General features: G+C 43.5%; 1 protein-coding gene and 1 non-coding gene across 7 annotated transcripts in view; both read left to right on the top strand.

The window, feature by feature from the left end:
- APBB2 (amyloid beta precursor protein binding family B member 2) overlaps positions 1-24677 on the top strand; it is a 423550-nt gene that overhangs the window by 350368 nt on the left and 48505 nt on the right. The window lies entirely within an intron of this gene.
- LOC117086558 lies at positions 14756-14857 on the top strand. The gene has a single exon (XR_004438451.1). It is a non-coding gene; the product is annotated as a small nucleolar RNA U13 (small nucleolar RNA).

The following is a 24677-nucleotide window of genomic DNA, read 5'->3' as shown; positions in this document are numbered from 1 at the left end:
CTCCTCTCTTCCCTCAACCCTGCAGGTCAGAGCCCCCCTCTTGCAGTTGCAGCCTCCATGGGAGCTTTCTCAGGATCCCCTTTTGCCATTGTAGTTACTAGTTAAAATTCTTTGTGCTATTCTCTGTTCGAATGAGTGGTGTGGTTCCTGTCTCCTGCCTGGTCCTGCCTGTCCCCTCCCTGGTTGACCTTTAAGATTAAATTAGCACTGAATAAAAGGGACAGCCACTCACACAGTGCAGAGAGCCTGTCCGCCATATGGAGGGCAGTCAGGAAAGCTTTTCTGAGCAAGCCAGTGTGGCTCTTTCTGTTTAACTACACCACACTGCAGGTGACACCGCAGCCCCTGTGCCAAGGAGGCTTCCCTTCTAAATTAGTAGAAACTGTCCATGATAAAGGGCAGTGTTTTAGGTGACAGTGATTTAGAAATGGGTCTCAGCTAGGTGCAGTGGCTCATACCTGTAATCCCAGCACTTTGGGAGGCCAAGGCAGGTGGATCACTTGAGGCCAGGAGTTAGAGAACAGCCTGGCCAACATGGTGAAACCCCATCTCTACTAAAAATACAAAAATTAGCCAGGTGTGATAGTGCACACCTGGAATCTCAGCTACTTGGGAGGCTGAGGCAGGAGAATCGCCTGAACCTGAGAGGCAGAGGTTGCAGTGAGCCAAGATCACAACGCTGCACTCCAGCCTTGGTGACAGAGTGAGAGTCTGTATCCAAAAAAAGAAAAAAAAGAAAAGAAAAGAAAAAAAGAGAGAGAAAAGGAATAATGGGTCTCTCTTATTTTTGAGCTAATCCGAAAGTTATCTCTGTTTCTTCTTGGTCATTGTTTTTTTTTTTTTTCCCTAGGAGTGATTAGGTGGGGTCTCAGTTTGGAAGAAGTAGAGTTTCCTGATGACATCTGGTAGGGGATTCTCTGAGCCAGACAGTAATGAAAGATTGATGGAATTCCAAGATCTGCTGATGAAAGTTTAATCTATGGTATATGCTGTCTTGCCTCAGGGAGAAAAGTCTTCAGGGAGGAGCAATAATTCTCTCCCTACACTGCAGTATGGTCTTGACCTCTAAAGTTAATTTCTCTTTAATGCAGCTCCATGATAAGCAAAGGCATCACGATTTACTTGACCATTTTGCTGACTTACACTGTGGTTCTATTTTATCTCTTTAAAAGTGGCTGCCCTGCCTTCCATTAATCTTGATGGGATGCTTGCAATACTTTCAGCACAGAATAACCTTTAAGGAAAGACATTGTAAGTGATTGTCCAAGAACAGTTTCCCTTAGAGGAAAGTGGGAGGGCATTTTCAGACAGATCGTTCATGGCGGTACTGTCCCTGTTCATGAATATATGAAGACGATAGTTTCTCCTGAAAAATACATCATCCATTTTGGTAACTCTGGCTCAAAGCATAGTTCAAGATTTCTTGTGAACATGTTTCAGTAACAGCCAGTGAAGTATGGGGGCTTGAGGCTGTTGTGTCAAGACAGAGCAGAAAAATCTGATGATGATCTCTGAACAACTTCCATCTGGCACTTCCCCTGAGTCCTGAGCCAGACAAAGGATGGGCCTTTCTGGATGCAGAGCGAGGGAGATCCACCGTGTTTGATTCTCTGTGTCCATACTCAAAGTGCCATGATCTTCTTTGAATACTTGGAGCATCCCAGGAAAAGAAGAGTCATTTGAGTAAAGAAATAGCCTAACAACCCATGTAAACATGGATGAGTGTCTTTGAGAACAGAGGAATTCGTAACCATGATAACCCAGAACTTACGCAGATGTTCAGTGCGTGGTTAGGTGCTTGAAGAATTGCTAAAAGCCTTGTGTTGTTGCAAAGGAAGGTGCAGTTACTACTTTTCATACACGAGTTGTCACCTGGAATATTTTTACTCAAATGTCATCATCCTGATGATTTTTGGTTTCCTGAGGAGTCCAGTGACTATGAACTTAGTGCAGCACAGTTCGTCACTGGGGAAGAAGAATTTGAGAACATCAGGTGGGGCTCAAGGAGTCTCATTGTGTATAATTATGTCAAGTTTTTGAGAGCTAGAGAAGGTCAAGAGAAGGAATACTGGAGTAGGAATCTCACCATTTGCAATGTAATCGTGCCTCTTCCCTTGCACTGATGCTGCTGATGCTGGGGAACTCTGTGTCCCACTCTCTCCACCTGCAGTGGAGATCATCTCTGTGGTAGCTGAAATATGGAGGTGCTTTCATGCAAGGATCACAAGTGCCATCATTGCCAATGGCACTCTTTTTATTAACATAGTAATATTTCCTCAAAATACTGTCCTGGGTCTGTTGGGTGCGGTGGCTTATGCCTATAATCCTAGCACTTTGGGAGGCTGAGGCAGGCAGATCACCTGAGGTCAGGAATTTGAGACCAGCCTGGCCAACATGGCAAAACCCTATCTCTACTAAAAATACAAAAATCAGCTGGGTGTGTTAGCGCATGCCTGTAATTCCAGCTACTTGGGAGGCTGAGGCAGGAGAATCACTTGAACCCAGGAGGCAGCGGTTGCAGTGAGCTGAGATCCCGCCATTGCACTCCAGCCTGGGCTGCAGAGTGAGACTCCATCTCAAAAAAAAAAAAAAGAAAAGAAAAGAAAAGAAAAAAATATATTGTCCTGGGTCAACCATAATGTATTATTAAAAATAAGGAGAAATTTAACATGAGAGCTTAGTATTATTCTCTTTTACTTTTAATATCTAGAAATTATCTCTAATTAGTTCATAGTGAGTCTCGGCTAATGAGTTGGTGACTCTTCATAGAGTTCCCTAGAGCTATTTGATGCCGCCCTTCGAAGGCTAAAATTGTTGTTTAGAGCCCCTCAAAATGGCTTTGTATTTTCTAACCCTCTTATGAAGTCAGAATTGGTGTTTACGTATCAGAGCTGTGAACTCAAGCCTTGGAATGGCTTGTGTTCGGAGGAGTTATTTTTTGATAGAGAAAAGTAAGAATGTAGGAGAATTACCCTGTCATGAATTTTCAGCTAGCCTTTGGGTGGACTGAAAAAGTCTTGGTCACTTGGGAGCCAAGGGTTCCTGCTGCTATCATATGTGAGTCCACATGAGGCTGCACCAGTTTCCCTCTGGGACCCACGTTCTAGTCTCCTCCTGTTCACTGGCCTCTCTCTGAAGATAAGAAGGCAGTCGAGTTATGTTCCCTGCAGTCCCTTGGAGCAGCACACATACTTTGGGCTCAGGCACTGGGTCCCATGTTTCTTTGTTGTAACTTCAACTGGGAATTCTGTTCTTCTAGGCTATTCCCCAAAGAGTGGCCTAGGGACGTGCTTGTTTGAAAAGGGAAGACAGGAAAGGAAATCAAAGACAAGAATTAGGAAATTGAATCCAGAGTCCTTAAGCAAGAGCCCAATTTCCAAGAGTGAAAAGGTCTTGGGAACAGAATCATGCAGGCTCGGTCATGGCAGCCAGAGGACGGAAACACCAGATCCCAAGTGGGGCCAAAGAAAACGAATGGAGTCAGAGTCAACTTAAAATGGAAAGAATAAACCTCTCCAAACCCAGGAAGAATGATCGAGGCTATAAATAAAGGAACACAGAGTGAGTGACAGACTCATTCTGTCTGCTCTGACACCATTCACTCATCTAGAGGAGTGTGATAGGGGAGGGGAGAGTCAGAAAAATAAAACCCAGAAAATGTTCTCATTCAGTCAGAACTTTTATACGAGAAACACTCCAAAGAGGAAGAAACATTTGAAAGTCCTGAGGCGGGACAGGATGACGTAGGGGGCACAGGTACAGTCTCTGAGGGAGATCCGTACAGGAGGGATGGCAGGAACACAGTGGATGAAGACGGATGCTGACATGGCAAACAGACAGGTAATGTGATGAGGACGACAAAGCCAAGCAGACGCAGGCGCCTTTCTCTCTGCGGGCAGTGCGTTAGATAAGCTTCTGATTGCTTCTCTTTTATTTTGCTTTTTTGTTTTGTTTGGAATAGAGTCTCACTCTGTCATCCAGGGTGGAGTGCAGTGGCAAGATCTCGTCTCACCTCCACCTCCCAGGTTCAAGTGATTCTCATGCCTCAGCCTCCTGAGTAGCTGGAATTACAGATGTGTGCCACCACACCCAGCTAATTTTTGTATTTTTAGTAGAGACAGAGTTTCGCCACGTTGGCCAGGCTGGTCTCGAACTCCTACCCTCAAGTGATCTGCCTTCCTCAGCCTCCCAAAGTGCTGGGATTACAGACGTGAGCCACCGAGTCCAGCCTGATGGCTTCTCTAGTGCTTAGCCACCCACCCTGTCTTGCTGAGTCCGCCCCTTTAGGAAAACATTCCAGCTGCGTTTTCAACAGCTACTTTTTCTCTGCACCAAGCACCCTGCCCACTGGAGAGCCATCTTCAGGCAGGGCTCATGAGCCTCATGCCCTGAACCCTGAGCTGCCCTGCCCGGGGTGTGGCAGGTCATGATAGAATTAAGAGTCACTTTGCCACTGGACAATAGTTCCTGACATGTGGCTCCTACCTCTCTGATGCCTAAATCCTTCTTGCCTCTTCCCTAAAGGAGAGCTCCTAAATGTGAATTTGTTGGAAACAACACCAGAAAACTGCAAGTCTCAATCTTCAGCCCAGCAGAATCAAATGTTCCTGTGTGGTCCTAAAACCAGGTCTGTCCCAGCAGGTGAACTAAACAGGGCACAGCAGGATGAGTTTGCAGGAATTTTATATATAGCACCGATGAAGGTATTAATGCCATTTTTCAAAGAATTGACCCTTCTTTGATTACCAAATCTGTGAAATAGAGATTTAGTTCAGATTGAAAGTATCTGATCCCCTCTCACCCTGGCCCTCAGCCCTACACCCCTACATGACCTACCTTTATACAGACCTGGAATGAGGATGGGAACAAGGATGAGAGGGCACATGTCATCCCTGAGTCCATAAGCAGCATCTGAGCTCCAAAGAATTGAGTTGTCTTTTGAGAGAAGCCTCTTTCCTAACCACATGCCACAAGGTTATAGGGGTGTGGCCCAACCTTGGCTAACCTAGGCTAGGCCGCCTTTGCTCTCCCCCGATGGGTAACAGCTGCCTGCCGGGATGCCAAGGCAAATCTGTTATACTCCACATTGGCCAAGATGGAGAGTATTATCTTGGAACATCCACGCTCCTGACCCCATTTTCAAAGCTGTTCTTTGTATTCATTCTCCTGTGTTCTCCATTCATACATTCACCCATTTCAGCACGTGTTCATCCACTGGACTTACGCTGAGCCACTGTGGTTAATGGCTCTGCCATCTAGTCAGCCATACAGGTCAGCAGTGTGGGAGCCCCTGACCCCGCTCCTGTGGGTCCTCCCCACCCACAGTGGTGGTCAGTCCTAAGGGGTCTACCTCCTTAATACCTAGGTCAGAGTTAAAAACAGGCAATCATATCGACAGTGGGTAATGATTCAAATATCCATCAGCAGGTAAATAGATAAACAAACTGTGGTGTATCGTACAACAGATATCCATACAGCAGTGAAAAGGAACCAGCTGATGATACAGTCGGCCCTCTATATCTGCAGATTTTCTACATTGACACATTCAACCAACTGCAGATGGGAACTATTTGGAAAAAAAATACACAATGAAAAATAATACAAGTTTTTAAAAACAATACAGTATAACAATTATTTACATAGTTTTGCATTGTATTAGGTATTATAAGTAATCTAGAGATTATTTAAAGTATACAGGAAGATGTGCATATGTTATATGCAAATACTGTGCCATTTTATATAAGAGGCTTGAGCATCCTTGGAGGTCCTGGAACCAATTCCCTGAGGACACTGAGGGACAATGGTATACACAGCAGCATGGTGAATCTCACAATAATTGTGCTCAGTGAAAGAAGCCAGATCAGAAAAAAAGGTAGTGTGTGATTGCATTTATGTAAAATTCTAGAAATGCAAGGTAAACTAATTTGTAGTGACAGAAGGCAGTTCAGTGATTACCTGGGGAAGGACAGAAGGCAGGGATTATAACGAGGCAGGAAGCATCTTTGAGAGTTACAGATAAACTCATTATGTTGATGGTGGTAGTAGTTTCACAGGTACATATATATATGTCAAAACTTATCAAATTGGATATTTTAAATATATGCAGTTTATTGTGTATCAATTATACTCAATAAGGTTGCTTAAAATAAAAGTTTTAAAATATGCAGTGAGTGCATGCCAAAGATTTATTTAACTCATGAGCCGGCTACCAACACCAGTTCAAAGGAAGCTAAGGAAGGCTGAGAATCTTCTAAACCTGATAACCAAGCCACCAGGAAGCACATGTGCTTTCAAGAATTTGGAAAGGTTTCAAAAACCCTCAAGCCAGGAAGAATCACACACATACACAAACACACACATACTGCTGCCTAGACACAGCCTACTAAAACGGTTGAAACCAAAGGCATAACACAAATCATAACAGCAGCTAGAGGCAAAGAGAAAATACTAGAATAGATGACTAAGGTGGATACAAAGCTGATTAATGTCCTACTGGCAATGAAATCCTCACTTTTGGGGTTATCTTTTTTTTTTTTTTCTTAGCAGAAAGTTGCAAAAATTACTTGTAACATATTAATGTTCTACAAATTAACAACTACTCTCCCAGAGTCTGAGCCCTAATCACTAACCAGCAAAGTTAGATAAAAATACAACTCCCTAGAGCTGGGCTGTTCACATCGGTGATGGCCTTGAGCACTTGAAATCTAGCTGGTCTGAATTGAAATGTGCTGTAAAGTGTAAAATACATGCCAGAATTCACAAACATTGTATTAAAAAGACATAAAATGTCTCATAACAGTTTCATATTGATTACACATTGAAATGATAGTGTTTTGGACATACTAGCTTAAATAAAATATTAAAATTAATTTCACTTCCATTTTCCAATTGTTTAATGTGGCTACTAGAAAATTTTAAATTACTCAATGTGGCTTGCATTGTATTTCTGTTGGACAGCACTGCCCTAGTGAAGTAAGTAATCCTTAGGAGGGTCTGTTAAGTATTGCTCTACTGTGACATTGAAAGACACAGTCCTCCTTTTGTCTTATTTCCAAGTGTTGGTTAATTTTTCTTAACTACTTCTTATACCTGTTCCTCCACCCCAATCTTTAGCTCCCATCTGTCTCCGTGTCCTTGACAATCTGCAACCCAAGTGATTTTTCTGATGGGTAAAAAGACATGACATGTTCCCTGCTGCTCAAGATGGAGCCAAACCCCACGGTGTGACATGGCAGGTCTCACCCCTGCCTGTCCCCATCCCAGGCAGCACAGCTGAGCCAAGCACTTACCCAGCTGCACCAGACTGTGCCTTCACATACTTAGCTAACAAGAATGTCACACAACAGTTCTCATTTGCACTGTGTGCCCTGCCCTTTGATTTTTTTTTCTTTGCTACTCTTTTAACTTTTAAAATGCCGTTTGTGACCACTGGTTGGTCATAGTTTGAATAACACTGATCTTGGCCAAGTTTTCTAAGAAGTTTTTGAGCTGAGCACTCTACCAGCTTAGTAACTGGTGTTTAAAGAAGAAGAAATTCCACACTCACATCATTTTGGGAAACACTGTAGACAATGTCCTGCTCTCAGAGAAAGCCCCTAAAACCTCAGCTGCTAAAGGCTCTGAGCTGTCCTGCAGTCAACACTAGATAAGCAGAAGACATATTATTGGCTTCGTTATCAGTGAACCTTCAGAGGCCCAGCACTTCTGGGACCCACCAGGTCAGAAAACATGGTTCTAGGGATTCTGAATGATAACATTGTTATCTGGGCACAGGATAACGAAGCTAGATTTTGAGACTTTCATTTACTTAGCCCTGCCCCTGCCTCCTGTGCCTTCCCTGAAAAGTGTTGTGTTCTTACGAACAGCACTTCCATTGCATTCAGTGCAGTAGTAAGTGATGATCCCATGATGGAAATCTCTCCTTCTTTGGTAATATCATCACCGAAGACGTTCTTTGTATTGTTAAGTTGCCCTTGGATAAAAACCTGAAATGCAGATTTCTTTTAGATTTCAGTATCTAGAAAATATTGTTTGTCAAAGGATTTGCTTGTAAGAATTTGGTTAACAGGGAAAATTGTATAGTTTATCATGTTTCCCTTTTTGCTACGAAGTTTCAAGTTAAATTAAGCCCTCAGTTGCAGTAATTAAATCAGATAGAATCATATAGCATTGCTGTTTTTGTGAATCAGAAATGGTTGAATGTGGTTCCAACTAATATTTTGCCTAATTTATAGAATTACTTTCTCTTCCTTATATTTGGCTTTAAATTTTACTTTTCTAAATTTAAAATATGATAGGCTGTGTGTGCCTTTTATTGTAAGCCACTTAATTCTTTTGGGAAGGAAATGGGATATAAATTTTGATAAATAAACGGAGTTCAATTGTAATGCCCCATTGACCAATGAGTGTTTAAAATACAGATCTTTTCTCTGACTTCTCTATTATTCAATAGTTGGGAAATGCTATGCATTCTAAAACAGGAGTATTTTGAGGATTTTTTTCCTTCTGTAAAATCCCTAAGCAGCTAAAAGAACACAATGTTAGAAATTTATCTCTGCAGCTAATTAATACTTATTGACCTATCCAAATGACACTTGTGGCCTTCCGCATTAATCAGAGAATCATCATGTCATAGAACCACCTCAGCCCTAGAGGTACTTGCTGCCAAACAAGTTTGGCAACGAATCCCACCAGGAATCCCATTGTGAAGATTAGCAGCAATTGCTGAAAGCATTATAACTAATGGATGCTGTGAAATTTCTTAATATATTTCCCCCAACAAATTCAGTTGGCTCAGCCCCTTCTTACCTAAAGGAAATGTCCTGATTCATCTCTCTACAGCTTTGAGCTTGCTTTGTCTTCTTCACTGATGTAAGAGAAGGTGTAGAAGTTATTTATTAAGAAAGATAAAACCTGATACTATTTATTAAATTCACTAAGTCAAGGGTTGAAAATAAAGAGGGAAATTTTTTAAAAATAAAAGATAAGGTTTAAATATGTCTACACTGTACAAATTAGAGTGCTTCTTAAAAAAAAGAGAAGATACGTATCTTAAGTGGTCAAATCTTGGGTCACTTCTAATCATAACATTGTTAATCATTCTCTTGGGCCCCAGAACTGGTAGAGCAGATTATACCACAGAAGTATGCTAACCAGGGCAGGAGGATAGAAAATGGCTCTCATCATCCATATAGGATACTATCTTTTTGTTTTTTTTTTTTTTTTTTTTTTTGAGGTGGAATCTTACTCAGTTGCCCAGGCTGGAGTACAGTGGCACGATCTCAGCTCACTGCAACCTCCGCCTCCTGTGTTCAAGCAGTTTTCCTGCCTCAACCTCCTGAGTATCTGGGATCACAGGCATGCAACACCACGCTCGGCTGATTTTTTGTATTTGTAGTAGAGACGGGGATTCACCATGTTAGCCAGGCTGGTCTTGAACTCCTGACCTGAGGTGATCCACCCAGGTGGATCCTCCCAAAGTGCTGGGATTACAGGCATGAACCACTGCACCCAGCCCCATTTTTTTTTAAACCTTTATCGTTATAATTTAACCAAATTTCTTCCTGTGTATCTTACAGTGATCTGTAAAGTTGGCTTTCTTCATCTCCAAGGCCACATCTTCCTCATTCCTAACTTGAGATGTCAAGCCATGGAATTCCTTTTCTCCCTCTTTGTTCCTCTATTGATCCCATCTAGCTTTCTGGGGATTTGTTGGACACTCATGTATTAAGTCCCTAGCATGTGTCTGCCACTATGCTTGGCACCAAGGATGTAGCCATGAATGAGAACACCATGGTTCTTGCCCTCATGGGATGTACTAAGAGGAAGAGACAGGTAATAACATGGGCCCGTGAGTCCCATGAAGAACTTTCTAACATGACTGTCAAGCCCTATGCCAGTATTATGTGACATCCCTGTCCTTAGGACTTACTGCAGGTCCCACCTGTTCTGTTAGTCTTTCTATCACCATTCATGTCCTTCAGCACAGGCTAGGTTAGACTGTAATAACAACCAAAAATCTCAGTGGCTTATAACAACTCTTCCTGCTAAATGTCCATGGTAGGTTGGCTGAAGACATGGCTTCCTGGGTCATTGTCCTCATTCTCTGTCTAAAGCTGATGATACAGTCACTATCTAGACTAGAGTATTGGCAACAATGGTGGCAGAAGGAAAAGATGCGCTGACTCTGAACATTTCTGCTGGAAATGATGCTTGGTACTTTTGCTCACATTTCACTGGCCAAAGCAAGATGTGTAACTGCGCCTCACTTCAAGGAGTGGGGAAATATACGCCACCCCTACAAATGGGAGTGAATCTTCACAGCACACCGTGCCCTGTGCTGTCTTTCACCTCTGCAGTCATGCATATCTTCATGGTACTAGATCTCTTCAACCTCGGGTTGTCACTAATGTCACAGATGTGTGTGTCTCCTTGGTTAGACTATGAATTCCTTGACGGCCAGTGCAATGTCTTATACTTCCTTGTGTGTGGTTCAACGTGAGTGTTATACTTATATTAGATGCTTAAAAATACTTTTGATTATCTGAAGGGGAGAATAGTCAGAACTGTGCATGTTTTGAAACAATGTTTTCTGGTTTACTGAAAGTCTCTGCATATTATCTCCATTAGTCCTTTCAGGACTATAGCGTGTAGCATCGTGTCCCTTTTACAGATGAGGAAACTGAGACCTAGAACTTCTACACGACTTGCTCAGTTTTATACAAAAATGTGGCTGAACTGTGTCCGAAACCATGAATTCTAAATTAATGAGTCAGTGTTTCCTACTCCTTTTAGCTGTTAATGCGGACACTGCAGTTATCTGGTGTGGAGGTCCACATGAGGGAAGGTAGAGGAAACTTCAGAAAAGGAGTTGAGGCCAGGTACAGTGGCTCATGCCTGTAATCCCAGCACTTTGGGAGGCCGAGGTGGGCGGATCACTTGAGGCCAGCCTGTAGTTCGAGACCAGCCTGGCCAACGTGGCGAAACCCCGTCTCTATTAAAAATACAAAAAGTAGCCTGGTGTGGTGACCTGCGCCTGTAATCCCAGCGACTCAGGAGGCTGAGGCAGGAGAATCCCTTAAACCTGGGAGGCAGAGGCTGCAGTGTGCCAAGATGGCACCAATACACTCCAGCCTGGGCAACAGAGCTAGACTCTGTCTTGAAAAAAAAAAGAAAAAGAAAAAAAAAGAAAGGAAAAGAAAAGGAGTTGAGAGTGCCTGAGCAGAATGGGGGTTTATCTCTTGGTACTTGGGGCCCAGCAGAGCTGGGGTGTACTACATAGCAAGCAATAACTGCCAGCTTGTACTTAGCAGGTCAGTGTATTTGTTTGCTGTAGCTACAAATGACCACAGATTTACTGACTTAAAATAACAGAAATTTATTCTTTCACAGTCTGGAAGCCCAGAAGTTCAATATCAGTCTTCTGTTGTTTTTCTCTGTGAGAGACAGGGTTTTGCTTTGTCACCCATGCTGGAGAACAGTGGCGCAATCATAGCTCACTGCAGCCTTGACCTCCTGGGCTCAAGGGATCCTCCCTCCTCAGCCTTCTCAGTAGCTGGGACTACAGATGCGCACCACCATGTTTGGCTAATGTTTTTTATTTTAAAAAAATGTTTTGTAGAGATAGGATTTCGCCATGTTGCCCGGGCTGGTCTTGAACCCCTAGGTTCAAGCGATCCTCCCATCTTGGCTTCCCAAAGTGCTGGGATTTTAGGCTTGAGCCACCGTGCCAGGCCTCCACATCAGTTTTCCTGGGCTGAAATCAAGGTGTTAGCAGAGCTGCACTCCCTCTGGAGGCTCTAGGGAAGAATCTGTTCTGTGCCTCCTCCAGCTTGTGGTGGTTGCCAGCATTCTTTAGCTGTGGCTACATCACTTTCTCCTCTGCCAAATATGTAATCTTGCTGCCTCTCTCTTAGAAGGACACTTAAGACTGGATTTAGGACCCACTCAGGTAATCCAGGATAATATCCTCATGTCAAAATCCTTAGCTTAATCACATCTGTGAAGACTCCCTCACCCCGCACCCCCTTTTTTTTTTTTTTTTTTTTGAGACAGAGTCTCACTCTGTTGCCCAGGCTAGAGGGCAGTGGTGCAGTCTTGGCTCACTACAGCCTTCACCTCTTGGGTTCAAGTGGCAATCTTCCCGCCTCAGACTCCTGAGTAGCTGGGACTACAGGCAAGAGCCACCATACCCAGTTAATTTTTGTATTTTTAGTAGAGACAGGGTTTCACCATGTTGGCCAGGCTGGTCTTGAACTCCCTACCTCAGTTTGTCTGCCCACCTGGGCCTCCCAGAGTGCCGGGATTACAGGTATGAGCCACTACCATGCCCAGCCATTAAAAAAATATATATATATACATATATATACACACATACATATATATATATACATATACACACACACACACATATATATATATATATATGGCTGGGTGCGGTGGCTCACACTTGTAATCCCAGCACTTTGGGAGGCTGACGTGGGTAGATCACCAGAGGTGGGGAATTCAAGACCAGCCTGGCTAACATGGTGAAACCTCGGCTCTCTACTAAACATACAAAATTAGCTGGGCGTGGTGACACGCACCTGTAATCCCAGCTACTTGGGAGGCTGAGGCAGGAGAATCACTTGAATCCAGGAGGCAGAGGTTGCAGTGAGCTGGGATCGTGCCACTGCACTCCAGCCTGGGTGAGAGTGAGACTTGGTCTCCAAAAAAAAAAAAAAAAGTATGTGTGTGTGTGTGTATATAATCTATATAAGGTAACATTTGCAGGTTCCAGGGATTAGGACCTGATTTCTTTGGGATATTTTTTCAGCCTTCTACAGTCAGGGCAGTGGGAGCCCCTTCTGCTACCCAGCTTGCTCCTCCATCTTCCTCACCCAGCTGTCTCTCCTCTAGGTGGTACCAATTATATGGCATCTTAAATGAAAGGGCCTTTGGAGTCAGGCACACTGGTTGGCTTCCTGATCTGCCTCTGTTAGCTGGGTGACCCTGAGCCAGTTACACACTGTGCCCCAGGGCCATCTTGTGTAGAGATGGAAACTTTGGAACCTTCATGCAGCTTGGTCATAAGATATTAAATGGCAGAGGGCTTGGCACGGGCCCCTGTCCCCTGGTGGGCACTCAGGAGAGAATATTGTCCCTCCCTCTGCGCTGCCTCTCACTCTGCCCTCCCTCATCTGCACTGGCAGCAGCGGGCACAGTGGGCTGGAGGCAGAGGATGCTGCTTGTTGAGATTCCTGGAGCACTTCCTCCTGTTTATTTTTCTCAGTGAAGTTAACAACAGACAACGTTTATTAAATAATTAATCGTTCTTTCCTAGAAGGATTATTTCATTTCATGTGTCAGCAGTTTATTGCCAGAGAATGATGTCTTCCCCCAAAATGATGTATAACGTGGTTTGGTACCTAAGTTTTTAGACACTTGAATGTTTTTTCTCTCTTCCACTTAAACTTGAAGGTGGTGAAATGTAGTGCATATTCATTCACACTCTGTTCATTTCAGGAGACACCCACAAGCAGGGTGGGGTGACTGGGGCCCACTTCGACCTCATATTTTCTTGTTTCTACAGGACTATATAGAATATTTACTAAATACTAGGTATTTAGTAATAAATGCCATAAGCCTTCCTAGGTAATAAGCCTGTTAAGAAAAGTAAGCAGTTGTATAATTGGCAAGGAAATTAATACAAAGATCTAAACCAAGAAATATCAAGCCTTTTTTTCTTGGAATTTTTTTCGTTTCACGTATATTCCTTCTCTGCCTTCGGAATCTAAAATTCTGGCCCACTTTGTTTATAGAGTAGTCCCTTTAGACATCTTTTTCTTTTTCTTTTTTTTCTTTGGAGACAGGGTCTCAACCCAGGCTGGAGTACAGTGGCAAGATCACAGCTCACTGCAGCCTGGATCTCCCGGGCTTCAGTGATCTTCCCACCTCAGCCTCCAGAGTAGCTGGGATTACAGGCATGTGCCACTTCACCCAGCTAATTAAAAAAAGAAAATCGGCCGGGCGCGGTGGCTCAAGCCTGTAATCCCAGCACTTTGGGAGGCCGAGATGGGCGGATCACGAGGTCAGGAGATCGAGACCATCCTGGCTAACACAGTGAAACCCCGTCTCTACTAAAAAATATGAAAAACTAGCTGGGCATGGTGGCGGGCGCCTGTAGTCCCAGCTACTCGGGAGGCTGAGGTAGAAGAATGCCGTAAACCCGGGAGGCGGAGCTTGCAGTGAGCTGAGATCCGGCCACTGCACTCCAGCCTGGGCGACAGAGCGAGACTCTGTCTCAAAAAAAAAAAAAAGAAGAAAATCATATTGATAGGGTCTTGCTGTGTTGCCCAGACTAGTCTCAAACTCCTGGCCTCAAGTGACCCTCCTACCTCAGCATCCCAAAGTGCTGGGATTACAGGTGTGGGCCACTGTGCCCAGCCCATTTTAGTCCTAGGGCTAGGATTACTTGCCATTACCACACACTGTTGATTATTATAGCTATATATGCAGCTTTAAAATTGGCTACACTGATTCCTTCTACTTTATTCTTCTGTTTATAGGCAGGTACCTGTAATCCCAGCTACTCAGGAGTCTGAGGCAGGAGAATCACTTGAACCCGGGAAGTGAAGGTTGCAGTGAGCCGAGATCGTGCCACTGCGCTCCAGCCTGGGTGACAGAGCAAGACTCTGTCTCAAAGAAAAAAAAAAAAAAAGAAAGGTGGTGTGGGGACAAATCAAGGTAACACATGTACAAGAAATAAATATTATTGATCCTTTAATAGTTCATAAGCATGGTGATTGGCCTTTCATGTGCATGTCCGAAATGTGCCTTCCACAAACCTTGTTACAAAGTTGACACACAACCATTGATGCGAAAGAAAAAAGATGAAAATAAGAGGTCCTTGGTGGCAAAAATAATAAAATGGCTCTTTGGTGGTTAAAAGGACCAATTTGGTCCAATCTCAACTCTTTAAATAAAAAGGAATTTTGCTTGAGGTAAGTAATTTAGCTCCTTTGTGGAAAGTTCTTTGACTTCTAAGATGATTCAGACTTTGGAATTACTGATTTAGTCTTCTGACTGTATCAGGAGTCTTTAAATATATATTTTCCATTCAATTAATAAGTCATGAGTCCTGTTAATTTATCATCAGTGCAATCAGAAGCCATCAAAGTAGATGCTGACTTGCCAGCCTTTACTTCTGGTTAATCCTGACACATCTCACATGTCATGGATTTCTGAAATTCTGAAACTGAGATTGCTTATGGTTCAGATTGGTCACTGGATTGTTGTGTTCCTAAAGAAAAATTATACAGCTTACTTCAGTGATGCAGTTTCCCCTCTTTTCCTCAAAAAATTTTGTACATGAGTGAAGAAAGCAGAATCTGTGGTCCAGTAAAGCAGTGATGCTCAAATTCAAGTACATGTCAGAATCCACTGTGGGTCTTTTTCAAACAAAGCTGGCTCTGCCCCAGCCTCAGTGGTTCTGATTAATTCAGTAGGTGTAGGGTGGAGCCTGAGAATTTGCATTTCTACTGAGTTCCCAAGTGACACTAATTCTATCTGTGGACCATACTTTAAAAATCAGCTGGGTGTGGTGGCTCACCCTGTAATGCCAACACTTTGGAAGAGTGACGTGGGAGGATTGCTTGAGGCCAGGATTTTGAGACCAGCCTGGGCAGCATAGCAAGACCCCATCTCTAAAAAAAAAAAAAAAAAGCCAGGCACGGTGTACCTGTAGACCTAACTACTCAGAAGGCTGAAAATGTAGAGCCCCTTTCAAGACCCTAGGAGGAGGGCTAGCAGTTAGATCACATGGTTTTTGTAAAATAGTTTTGCAAAAGGAAGATATTTTTGTATTCTTAAAAAAAAAAAAAAAAAAAAAGGCCCCAGAAATTGTCTAAACTTTAGGTCCTACAAAACCTAGATCAGCTCCCTGGTAATTGATCAATATAATTAACTAATATATATGGAAGGAATACAGATTGTACACAAGAGAAGTTTTTTGTAGGCTAAGCAGTCCCTAAGTCCCAGGAATGAGGGTACATGGGGACTTCATCTCAGAGAACAGGAGCCCCATATGTGAACTTTGTGTGGAACTTTAATTGAGTGAGCTCAATGGAGCATTTAGGCAGATGAAAATTCAAGTTGATCTTCACTCACCTGCTAAATGATCAGTTTGCTGTGTGTGATGTATCAATTTATTTGTGACAAGAGCAGACGATTTGGAGAATGAGACAGGTACAGATTTTGGCTTCACCTCTTATAATTGAGTTCACTCATTCCCTCTGAGCCTATTTTGTTTACAAAAAGGAGGTTGGTAATAATAATAGCTAATAGGGCTAATGGGGTGCTATAGTGACATGGTAGATATAACAAATGCTCTGAAGATAGAAAATGCTGCTCAGATGTTAGTAGCTATACAAAGCTAACAAATAGTATACTCATCGTTTATATTAATAGAATGACTAAAAGGCCATTCTGCTAGAGAAGTCAGTGGACTTTTTCTGCAAAAGACCAGACAGTAAATAGGCTTTGTAGGTCATGCTGTCTCTGCCATGTTAGGCAAGAGCACCCACAGACAAGATATAAATGAATGTGCATGGCTGTGTTCCAATAAAGCTTTTATTTATCAAAACAGGTACAGAATGGTGATACACTAAAACTGATCTAAAAGGACACTGTTGGCTGGGCGTGGTGGCCCATGCCTCTAATCCCAGCACTTTGGGAGGCTGAGGCAGGCAGATCAGTTGAGGTCAGGAGTTCGAGACCAGCCTGACCAACACAGTGAAACCCCATCTCTACTAAAAATTCAAAAAATTAGCCAGGCGTGGTGGCACACACCCATAATCCCAGCTACTTGGGAGGCTGAGACAGGTGAATCGCTTGAACCATGGAGGCGGAGGTTTCAGTGAGTGGAGATCGCACCACTACACTCCATCCTGGGTGACAGAGCAAGACTCTGTCTCAAAAATAAAATGAAATAATAAAAGGACACTACCCTTCAAATTAGGAACTTCCAATTGAATGTGAAGATAAAACAAATAACAGCAACCATACATGATGTTTTTATTTAAACTCAACACTGAAGGATCAAAATTATATCAGCCTCAGTTTCTGTGGCCTTCTAATGTAGCTGATATCTCTTTAGGGGATGAGGACACATAGGTGGGATAGGAAAAGCAAACTGAGGAGGAGGAGGGAGGCAAGATTCAGAACAGTTGAGGGTGAAAATAGCAGCTTGTTTGTTTTTATGCTTCTTGGCACTGGAAGTAGTGATCATCGGGTAAGCTCCCGCTTAAACCGTCCTCTGGGATTTAGCCTCAACAGTAAGCTCCTGAGCATGGAGTTTTGTGACGACCAAGAAAGTAAAGTGGTTCTATTTTGTAATCTCCTAATGAATGTTTAAGACGACTGATGGTGTCCAGGTCTGTCAACATGGAAAACTGAGATAAACCCATCAAGAGACAGTTGCCCATCCATCTTAAAAGGGAAGTTAATCATGAACCATGAATAAAGCCGCTATAATCATTCACATACAGGTTTTTGTGTGAATAGAAGTGTTCACTTGTCTTGGGTAAATACGTAAGAGTGGGATCACTGGGTTGTAGGGTGACAGCACGCTTAAGTTTATGAGAAACTGCCAGCCCACTTTGTGAGGAGCTGTGCCATTTTGCATTTCCAACAGCAAAGTAAGAAAGTTCCGGTTGCTCTGCATCCTCACCAGCAGTTGGCATTGCCAGGATTTTTTGGTTTGTTTGTTTGAGGGTGGTGGTGGTGGTTATTTTAGCATTCTAAAATGTGTGAAGTGGTAACTCACTGTGGTTTTAATCTGCATTTTCCAAACCGATGTTGAGCATGTTTCATGTGCTTGTGAAAAACATTTGTCTTTGGTGACGTATCTGTTCAAATGTTATTGCCCATTTTAAAAACTGTGTTGTTTGTTTTCTTATTATTGGCTTTATTCATAGTTGCCAAAACTGGAAACAGTAAAATACCTATCAACTAGTAGAACGATACACAAACTCTTGTACATCCATGCAAAAGAATTCTCAGCAATAAAAAGGAATGAACTGTTGATACACTCAACAATTACGCTAAGTGAAGGAAGCAAGGTTCAGAAAGCTAGGTATTACAGGACCCCCTTTATATGACATTCTGGAAAAGGCTAAACTGCAGGGACAGAAATCAGATCATTGGTGGGCTGGCAGTGAGGGAAAATTATTATTTATTTTTAAAGAGCTTCTCTTGGCTTCACTCCCTAGCCCCTACTGTCTTACTCTCCTAACCCCACCTTCCCAGCCATGGGTTTAGTATCAGTTTCAGCTTGAGTTTCTGATGCAGAAACACAAACATGATTTTCTCAAATTATAATCATGGAACTTGCCAGACAGCCAGCTTTGTCCTTGGCCCTCCGTGACTCTGTGTCCCTATATGTGCAGTATCCCGGTCCTTCCTTGCAATTCTGCCTTCCGGGGAGAGCAAGCCAGGGAGTTGAGTGGGGAGATGGTTGAACATTTTAAGAATTGAAAGGACCGAACATGGTGGCTCACACCTGTAATCCCAGCGCTTTGGGAGACCAAAGTGGACAGATCACTTGAGGTCAGGAGTTCGAGACCAGCCTGACCAACATGGTGAAACCCATCCCTATTAAAAATACAAAAATTAGCTAGACATGGTGGCACATGCCTGTAATCCCAGCTACTCGGGAGGCTGAGGTGGGAGCATTGCTTGAACCCGGGAGGCAGAGGTTGCAGTGATCCAAGATTTCGCTATTGCACTCCAGCCTGGGTGACAGAGTGAGACCCTGTCTCAAAAAAAAAAAAAAAAAAAGAGAGAGAATTGAATGTTATGCTGGTTCCCTTAGGATTTTGAACCACGGAGGATAACAATTTATGCTCACCCTTGCTACCCCCTGCGGCAGTTAGGAAGAAGAGATGTGGTGGGTGGTGGGTGGTGGGTGGTGGGAAGATAAGTCAAATCTCTTTATGGTACAGCGAAGGCCAGGGAATGGCCCACAGTCTTTGGAGTAGTGACAGGTTTTTTCTGCTGAATATTACATGAAGAGAATGAGCTATGCTGCCTGTCTAGGGCTTGGGAATCTCTTCTACTTAACAAAGATTCTTGTTATACACATTTATTATAAATAGCCTTTGCATTTTACAGGGCAGAACAGGAAGACTCCAGGCCATTGAGCAGGTGAATTTCTTTTCCTTTTTTTCAAAATTTTTGTTAGAGTTGAGTTAAAGAGATACTGTGGCAACCCTGGAGGTCTTTTAGATAAAGGGTACATCCTTATGTGAGTGCAAGCTGAGCTTCTGCTGTGACTGATAAGTCTTGTGGGGCATTGGGGGCTTTCTTTTACAAATACACGTTACAGATTCCTCCAGGAGCAACACACAGTGCTTTTTTTTTTCTTTCTTTCTTTTTATTGAGATGGAGTCTTACTGTGTCACCAGGCTGGAATGCAGTGGCTCAATCTCAGCTCACTCCAACCTCTGCCTTCCGGGTTCAAGCAGTTCTCCTGCCTCAGCCTCCTAAGTAGCTGAGATTACTCAGTGCCACCACGCCCAGCTAATTTTTGTATTTTTAATAGAGATGGGATTTTGTTATGTTGGCCGGGATGGTCTCCGTCTCTTGACCCCCTGATCCGCCTGCCTCAGCCTCCTAAAGTGCTGGGATTACAGGCGTGAGCCACTGCACCTGGCCTACAGAGTGCTTTAAAATAAGTTGGGAATATTACCATTAGTCCACAACTCCCTGACTTTCTTTTCTTTTTTTTCTTTCTTTTTTTTTTTTTTTTTTTTGAGATGGAGTCTTGCTCTGTCACCCAGGCTGGAGTGCAGTGGCCCAATCTCCGCTCACTGCAAGCTCTGCCTCCTGGGTTCGTGTCATTCTCCTGCCTCAGCCTCCTGAGTAGCTGGGACTACAGGTGCCCACCACCACGCCCAGCTAATTTTTTGTATTTTTAGTAGAGGTGGGGTTTCACTGTGTTAGCTGGGATGGTCTCGATCTCCTGACCTCGTAATCCACCTGCCTTGGCCTCCCAAAATGCTGGGATAAACAGGCATGAGCCACTGTGCCTGGCCTTTTTTTTTCTTTTTTCTTTTTTCTTTTTTTTTTTTTTTTTTTTGAGACAGAGTCTCCCTGTGTCACCAGGCTGGAGTACAGTGGTGTGATCTTGGCTCACTGCAACCTCTGCCTCTCAGGTACAAGTGAATTCTCATGCCTCAGCCTTCCGAGTAGCTGGGATTACTGGCGTGCACCACCATGCCCAGCTAATCTTTGCATTTTTCATAGAAACGGGGTTTCACGATGTTGGCCAGGCTGGCCTCGAACTCCTGACCTCAAATGATCTGTCCACCTCAGACTCCCAAAGTGCTGGGATTACAGGTGTGAGCCACCGCACCTGGCCTCCCTGGCTTTCACTGTCCAAGCTCTTTGAAGATCTTTTTTGCTGCTCATTTGTGCCTGTGATCATGGTTTGGATGATTCACGTCTGGATTCTTGCTATTCAAAGTGGAGCCTCGGAATAAGAACTTGGGCATCACCTGGGGTGTAGTTTTTAGGATGACAGGGCCCTACCCAGACCCACTGAATCAGAACCTGCATTTAACAAGTCCTCAGACAATACATTTGCACACTGAAGTTTGAAAGGCATTGATCTACCTCAAGGTCCTGCCAAAACATCCCGCCTGCTCTGTTGATAACCTTGTTGTGATGTTACCGTCAGAAATGTACCCGTGGTGAATGCTTCTGCTGTCCACATAGGTGTGAGTATAGATGCATGCCACTTTGCCCCGAATGCACTTCATTTATTAAGTGCTCAGTGCTGAACTGGGCACAAAAGATACTCAAACAAGTAAAGCATGGTTGCTGCCTTCAAGGAGCTCAGAGTGCAGAGCGGGACACAGGAAGAGCTGCAGCACACCATTCTCCAGTGTCTTTATCTGTCATCTGACTTTCCCCACTGACACAAAGTACCAGGCCCCTTCTCTAGAAACAGCTTTGAATCCTCAATGTACAGCCCACCAAACACCTGCCTCCAAATCATTTCGGTCAGAAGGAACAGTACTTATGTGAAAAAAAGCGGGGAGTCTGAGACCTACTGAGTCACACCCTCTAGGTGAGACTGTGGCATTGTCTTTTTTTTTTTTTTTTTTTTTTTTTGAGATGGAGTCTCACTCTGTTGTCCAGGCTGGAGTGCAGTTGTGCGATCTCGGCTCACTGCAACTTCGGCCACCTGGGTTCAAGCGATTCTCCTGCCTCAGCCTCCTGAGTAGCTGGGATTGCAGGTGCCTGCCACTGTGCCTGGCTAATTTTTGTAGTTTTAGTAGAGACGGGGTTTCACCATCTTAACCAGGCTGGTCTTGAACTCCTGACCTCGTGATCCACCCGGCTCGGCCTCCCAAAGTTCTGGGATTATAGGTGTGAGCCACGGCGCCCGGCCAAAACTGTGGCACTGTTATTTTAAGTGTTAGGATGCACGTTATAGTTTGAGACCACTAACTTGGGTGCTGCTTTGATATTCTCTGATTATGCAAGTGTCATACAAATGGATGTTAAAATAGTCTCAAATATTTAAGGAATCCTTCAGGGATTCCCTTATCCTCAATTCAGGAGATTTTGAAATAGCTTCCAAGTTCAGAGCTGCTTTTATCTTTGGCTGAGGCAATATAAGGATCTTTGTGGATGTTACTTGAAGATAGTTCAAATTCATGTCTATAGATTTTAGTAGCATGTTCTCTAGGAGCAAATGACAGTGCTTTGTTCTATAATGAGTTAACAGCATGAACAGTGTCATGACAATCCTGTGACTTTCTTGTTTAATGTTTGTACTTATCTAATCAAACAAATTGAAATTGGATTATGGCTGTTGCACGTTCTATCAGTTATTATCTAGTTTAAATGCAGGTCTGAAGGAAGTAAAATTGATTTTTCTATGCTACTTGGAGACATCATAGATTATTGGTATGCTAGTTGAATTTTCAATTAGGTTTCTATGAGAGAAAGATGAGTGGTTAGGTTTGTTGGATTTTTTTTCTTTCTGTATTTTGTAAATAAACTGTGATATTTCATTCTAATTAGGAAGTCAGATGCCTTTTAAAAGTTGGGTGATCAGTTTCCATATTTTTATTTAAAGCATATCTAGCTTTTTAAAGTGTATCATAATTCTGATGAAGATTTTTATTTTTAGAAAGAAAAAATAGAAAACAATAGAACATCTTCATAATAGTTACTACAGTAACAGCTACCATGTTTATCAGGGAATGAGCTGTAATATGTACCAGAATTTCACACATAATTGAACGTATCTTTCTATGAACCAGACCTGTTTTTAAAAAACTGCCTTTATTCCGTAAACACTGTTTGTGTGCCTGATCTGTGCAAGCCCCATGCCCGGTTAGTAGGGATTCAGAGTTTATCTAACATAGATATCCTTCACAAAAACAGATATTTTATTTTTATTTATTCATTCATTTATTTTAGAGATAGTATCTCGCTCTGTAATACAGGCTGGAGTACAGTGGCAAGATCATAGCTCTCTGCAGTCTCAAACTCCTAGCAATCCTTCTGCCTCAGCCTCCCAGGCAGCTAGGACAACAGGTGCAAGCCACCATACCTGGCTAATGTTTAAAAAAAAATTTTTTTTTTTTTTTGAGACAAAGTCTCGTTCTGTCACCCAGGCCAGACTGCAGTGGTGTGATCTCTGCTCACTGCAACCTCTGCCTCCCAGGTTCAAGTAATTCTCCTGCCTCAGCCTCCTGAGCAACTGGGATTACAGGTACATGCCACCATGCCCAGCTAATTTTTGTATTTTTAGTAGAGACAGGGTTCCACCATGTTTGCCAGACTGGTCTTGAACTCCTGGCCTCAAGTGATCCGTCCACCTTGGCCTCCCAAAATGCTGTGATTACAGGTGTGAGCCACCTGGCCTAATGTTTAAAATTTTTTGTAGAGATGTGGGTCTCGCTGTATTGCCCAGCTGGTCAGAAATATGTTTTATTACTACTTAATGCTTTGAAAGCAAAGCAGTGGGCCAGAGAACACAAAGGCAAGGATGACGATCCCTCAGGAAGTAGGGAAAGGCCTCATGGGAAAGATGGCATTTGTTTGATCTGGACCTTAACTGGTAAATAGGCATTTGCAAAATGGAAATTTGTTATTTAAATCATTAAAGTATTATATGCTGATTACTGGTCATTTAAAAAGATCTCTCAAAAAATAGTAACTCATTTAATTTAATCAATAGTGGATGTATTAAGCACTTACTGTATGTCAGGAAATGTGCTTACTGCTGAAAATACAACGGGAAACTGCCAAGTCAGAGAACAGTCACCAAGACCAGCCTCAGGTTTGATAATGTGCTGGAAGGACTCACAGAGCTCACTGAATGCTGTGATTATGCTCATGGTTGTGGTTTGTCACAGGGAAAGGATTCTGATTAAAATCAGCCCAAGGAAGACGCACATAGGACAGAGTCCAGGGAAGTTCTGAGCCTTCAGTTGTCCTCTCCCCACAGCGTCCTGGGCAGCATAACTCCCCTGGCATTGCCGTGTGACAGTAGCACAGAGTATTGTCAACCAGAGAAGTTCATCCAAGCCTTGGTGTCCAGGATTTTTACTGAGGCTCCACCCCGGAGGCACAGACAACTGGCCCAGGGCTAATCTTAGTCTGGAGCTCCTCCAGAGGTGGAGCTGATACTGCATGGGCCGAGCGCCCACCCCAGATCACCCTGTTAGACCCTCTAGTGTGACCCAAGGCCCCTAGGCAAACAGAAACACTCCGGCCAGGCACAACATTCCAAGGTGTTCGAGTTTACCTCCCAGAAGCTGAGGGCAGAGGCTCTCTTCAGCCAAGGTTAGATTCTTCACTGTACGGAAACAAAACCAGACTCTGTAAGTTTATGAAGCTCACTGTAAAGTGAAGGAGATGAATAATAAATGGATGATTTTCCACATATTTAATACCTAGCTGCAGCAGGGTAGGAAGGAAAAGGCTGGGATGCTGTCAGGGAGGACACTGCCTGTCAGACATCTTCCAAAGGAATCAACTTTTGGACTGAGATTCCTAAAAGATGAGAGGGATTCATCAGGTGAGCAGTGCAGGGGAAAGCATTCTAGGAGGGTCACAGTCAGTGCAAAGGCTCTGAGGTGGAAAGTAGCTGGGCACGGTCCAGGAACTGGAAGAAGAAAAGGGGACTGGAGCAGAGACCAAGAGGAGGGAATGTGGTTGTCGCACTGGAGATAGAAGCAGGGACCTGATCCCAGGCGACCATCCTGGGAGACCCTGAAAGTGATGGAGACTTTGTCTTCAGTGCAATGGGAAGCCACTGTGTGGTTTTAAGGTTTGGGCATGGATACTCATATTTGTGATTTTTGTTTTTGAAGGGATACACGGGTGGCTCCTGTGAGAATAGCTTGTTAGAGATCAGTGGAGGCAGGGAGACTGTTAAAACACTACTGCAGCCATGTGCGGTGGCTCACATCTGAAATCCCAGCACTTTGGGAGGCTGAGGTGGGTAGATTACTTGAGGTCAGGAGTTCAAGACCAGCCTGGCCAACATAGCAAAACCCCCTCTCTGAAGCACGAGAATCACTTGAACCCAAGAGGAGGAGGTTGCAGTGAGCCAAGATAGCGGCCACTGCACTAGTGAGACTCTGTCTCAAAAAAAAAAATGACAGCAGCCCTCC

Source organism: Trachypithecus francoisi, unplaced genomic scaffold, assembly GCF_009764315.1.
Source record: "Trachypithecus francoisi isolate TF-2019V2 unplaced genomic scaffold, Tfra_2.0 Lachesis_group1, whole genome shotgun sequence".
Taxonomy (NCBI): Eukaryota; Metazoa; Chordata; class Mammalia; order Primates; family Cercopithecidae; genus Trachypithecus; species Trachypithecus francoisi.
The sequence above is the reverse complement of the archived record's forward strand: the minus strand, read 5'-3'. Positions and strand labels throughout refer to the sequence as shown.